The 4589-nt window shown below is 31.6% G+C and overlaps 1 long non-coding RNA gene across 1 annotated transcript; it reads left to right on the top strand.

Moving 5' to 3' along the window:
- Positions 1-1235: 1235 nt before the first annotated feature.
- LOC145805538 (uncharacterized) lies at positions 1236-2117 on the top strand. Its single transcript, XR_014347909.1, has 3 exons — positions 1236-1557; positions 1676-1753; positions 2019-2117. It is a non-coding gene; the product is annotated as an uncharacterized LOC145805538 (long non-coding RNA).
- The last annotated feature ends 2472 nt before the right edge of the window (positions 2118-4589 follow it).

Raw genomic sequence — 4589 nt, 5'->3', positions numbered from 1 at the left:
GAGATTTTCAGTTTAGAGTTTTACTTTTAAACATTTTTAATGTCTTAACAGAGGTAAAATTGAATATCGTACCATAACAGTGATGTAATGGCTTGTAATCTGCAGTTGCGTGCAGCTTTGACTTTTTTTGTTATGGAGCTCCAAAATCCCTTTATGTAACAGCTATTACATAATGTAGTGGCCGTTTTTTAAACTCATGGTTGTCAGTCTTGATTGCACAGAGCCAAAGCTTTCTGGTTAATCCTGGTTGATGGCTTCAAGTTTAATATATAATGTCATGAGAACTAATTTGTTTACATTAGAAACACCTTGCATTGTATCCTCTTGTTTAGAGATTGAAAAACTTGGGCAAGTGATTGAATGTTTCCTCTTGGTTAAGTCTAAGCTTTGTTATATGTCTTTTCTCTTTTGGTGGTAATAAAAGCTTACTTACCAAAAAAACAAAAAAAGAATGTTACAGATTACTTGACAAAAGCTATGATATGGATAAATTAAAACATAGAAAATGATACATTGTTTATTTTTCAGATTTAAAAATTCAAGTATTGTCATGTTGACAAAAATTCAAAACCTATTGCATATTTTTGCGTGTCATTTGTTATTCTCCAATCATGAAACACTAAGTTCTCTGTTTTGTTTAGACATGCATGTCTATTACTTATTATTTTTTTTATACATGATTAGGTTCATGTATGCCTGTGCTTAGTTATATCTTATCTTTTATGGATTTGTTTTATCTTAGCATCTTTTGTTTTAGTATGGCTGAAAAAATATGATATATATATATATATATATATTGTACCTGTATCTGCGCCTGCGTCTGCACCTGCACCTGCTGCTGCTCCTACCTCTACAGTTACTGCCATGTGAGTATTTTTCTTCTTTGGTTAACTTGTGAAGACTGAAGAGCATGATTTTTTTTTGTCTGTTTATTTAATTTGGACAATACTGGTTACCTTTGTCTATGGTTTTGTTTTCTCCTTTTTCATATTTTACAAATTCTTGAAAATCTTCAATTGTAGATTTATATGCATTAAGATGTTGGGTAATTGTCTAATTGATGATGTTTCTATTGATTGGGTAAACAAGTACAATAAGTTTGAAGCCTAAACAAAGCTGTGGGAAGGATGAGGCAACTATAGAATGCCCTAGATAGTCAATGTCCCTTTTTAAGAATGAGGCATGCTTTGCAAGATGAGCGAAAAAGAGGGAGGGGGGGGGAGAAATGAGGGAAGGCAATCCTTATCAGAGGCAAATTTAAACTCAATAGGGTGCAAAGACAATGGCAAACTAGTTCAGCAGGGTATAAAGATGGCCAATAGAAGGATTATAAGGTGTTCACCAACCTTGTGGTTGAGGAATCATCCCTTTGTTAGCTAGATTGTGGACCCAGCTCCTATCTCCTTCTCAAAAGAAGTAGATTGACAGAGATATAAAAACTTCACATCTGAATTGCCATAATGGCAAGCATGTGGAGAATTGGATTTCAACCATTCACATGAACAGTGCTTGAGCACCTGACAGAATGTTGGGTGAGGTGAGAGGACATAGCTGAAGGTGAGATATGCTTATGGAACTTTTTTCAGATTCTCACATTTGAATTCTACTTTGGCATAACTTTTTTCAGTGTAAGTTTACAGAGAAAATAATAATATTATTACATTAACCCTGACAGCTCACCCACAGAGTTAGATTACACAATTGAATATATGAAGGAAAACTGCTAATAGAAGCAATTGAATGTTTTGCTTGGGTATGTTGCTAATATTACCTTTCTGTTATATTTACCTTTTGTGTTTACAAAGGTTGAAATTCTGTTATGTTTCAAAGTAAGCAAAATTGAGTTCAATATACTACTATTACTACATAATCAACAAATATTGAAGGAAAACTGCTCTTTTGGTTTTGATTGTTCAATCAATTTGATAGAGTGGTCTTTTTCACTGGTTTAGTTTTTAAATTATTAAAACTAAATTGACACTTTCCAAATTTAATTTATTCTAGTTCTTGTGAAGCAGGTGCTGAATGCTGGCAAAAATAAGCTTAAATCAATGGATGAGGTCAAATCTCTTTTGAGCTTACGTGCATTGATCTTGAATGGTAGGATCCATCTTGACCAATTGCATCACCTCAGTTTTTAATTTCTGATGTATATAGTAATTTTGTTGGTTGGAAAATTACAATTTTGAATTTCCTTATTTCCGCTAATGAATCCCCCTTTGTGCAGATTAACTTGTGCATGAAGGTCTTAAATACATGTTTCAAGATAAAGGCCTTGTAACTATGAGTTGTGAAGTCTTTAACTCAGTGTATTATGTTACATGGACACTTCTAAACATATGGCTGGAGTAAGGATATGGGCTGTGTGTCCGACATGTCCAGTCAAAACTGGGCCCAACAAGCATGTTTAGTTATGCAAATTTACTGTGTAATTAATTGATAGACCTCCCTTATTATGTTTCTTTGTGACATGATTGCTTTAGAGCAAGTGAAGTGCCATCTTGAAGAAAAGTCACCATTCCACCTTAGGAAATAAAACACGAATACTAAGAAATTGTTTTTTATTTTTTCATTTTCTGTTGCTTTTACACTGTCTTACATAAAGTCAGTATTCTGCCTTGAGAAATAAGAGAAACATGCCAAGAAATTTGGGAGTTTAGATGTATAATATCCACACTTGATAGGGGGACTTGAGTCTATGTAACATGACTTAGTGTATATAACATCACTTCAGATTTGGTGATATTTTAATTAATTTTAATTAATTTTACTGTGTGCTTCTTGGCTTATCAGGTATGGTCTGCTCAAATTATTGTTATCGCTGTGGTAATGTAGCTTCAATATTGAGCTTCAATGAGAATATGGTACTACCACTAAACTTTTCACTCTTTTAACTTGGTTGTGGCTTTTTGGCTCATTTATATAGATTTGATTAATTGAATTTTCTATGGGTGATGTGTTTTACCCCTTTGTCTGTTAGGAGAGAGAGGTAAAGTTCTTCACTGAAACAGAGGAAAACAACCAGATGAGAGGCCCCAGAAGATATGAAGTTCTTATGAGTGAGGATTTGTTTGCTTCATTACCCTGTACTATTGTTTGAAGTTTGATGCACTGCTGTTTTCATTGTGGGCGGGAGAGAAAGAAGATATGGACGGATGTTTTCCTTATAGGATCCCTGAAAAAGATTACATGAATATTTTTAATTTTGTTTTCAAACTTAGTTTATTTATTATTTTAATAAACATCAATTATTAGTTCTTAATAATTGTTTATGACAGGAATTTTTAATAACCATATAAAATTAGCACAATTTTTAAAATAAAAAAAATAAAAATACAGGCTATGGCGGCGTTTTTGAACGTCACTATATCCCTACCCCAACTGTTAGATTTTTAAAATGCATAAATGTCTTTAATGGCGTTTTCAAAACGTCGCTAAAGTCATAGTGACGTCGCAGTATAATAGGGTAGGATATTTGTGCCTATAGCGGCGTTTTTAAAACGCCGCTAAAAATCGATTTTCCAGCAGTGAAATGTTATTAATCACACTTAAATGATGTGATGTAAATATTTTTAATCACACTTAAAAGGTGTGATCTAAATGTTATTAATCACACTTAAAAAGTGTGATTAAAAATGATCATTTTTAATCACACTTCCAAAGATCACACTTAAAAGGTGTGATTAAAATATTTTTAATCACACTTAAAAGGTGTGATCTAAAGTTTTTAATCACACTTAAAAGGTGTGAATTAAAGTTTTTAATCACACTTAAAAGGTGTGATCTAAATATTTTTAACCACACTTAAAAGGTGTGATCTAAATATTTTTAATCACACTTAAAAGGTGTGATCTAAATGTTTTTAACCACACTTAAAAGGTGTGATCTAAATATTATTAATCACACTTAAAAGGTGTGATGAAAGCATTTTTTAATGACACTTAAAAAGTGTGATTAAAAATGACCATTTTTAATCACACTCCTAAAGACCACACTTTAATAAAACTTAAAAGGTGTGATTAAAAAACATACATCACACTAAAAAAGTGTGATCTTTATCTATATTTGTAGTAGTGACTTCTATGTAATAACTCATAAGAATTTAACAATGTGTATAGGAGTAGAGAAAGAATACATATATATATATATATATATATATATATAAACATCAAAAACATTGGCAGGAAAAATTGTAGAAAAAAGATAATGATAAAATCTATTATGTCCAATTTATTCCTGTTATTCATGGGAAAATGGAGGGAATAACCAATGATTCACCAAAAATAAAAACTAAAAAATAAAACTTAGTAGAAATGTCTAGGACAATAAACTGAAACGTCTGATCCACAACTCTTGAGGACAAATCTACATAACCAAGTCTTGCACGTATAATGAGAAACTAATTAAGTTTTGTTTTTGCCAATCAAAATAAATAAATAAATTGTTTTTTAAGCATTATAATTATGATCTGGTTTTAGCATTATAACTGACATGGAAAAAGATAAGTTGTTATACTAGAGGTCATCACAAAAGGCCATAAATACAATAGAGCAAGGACAAAGAGAAAAGATATCAAAGATAACAAATGA

Source organism: Camellia sinensis, chromosome 13 (genome assembly GCF_055761805.1).
Source record: "Camellia sinensis isolate YWXY chromosome 13, ASM5576180v1, whole genome shotgun sequence".
NCBI lineage: Eukaryota > Viridiplantae > Streptophyta > Magnoliopsida > Ericales > Theaceae > Camellia > Camellia sinensis.
The sequence above is the reverse complement of the archived record's forward strand: the minus strand, read 5'-3'. Positions and strand labels throughout refer to the sequence as shown.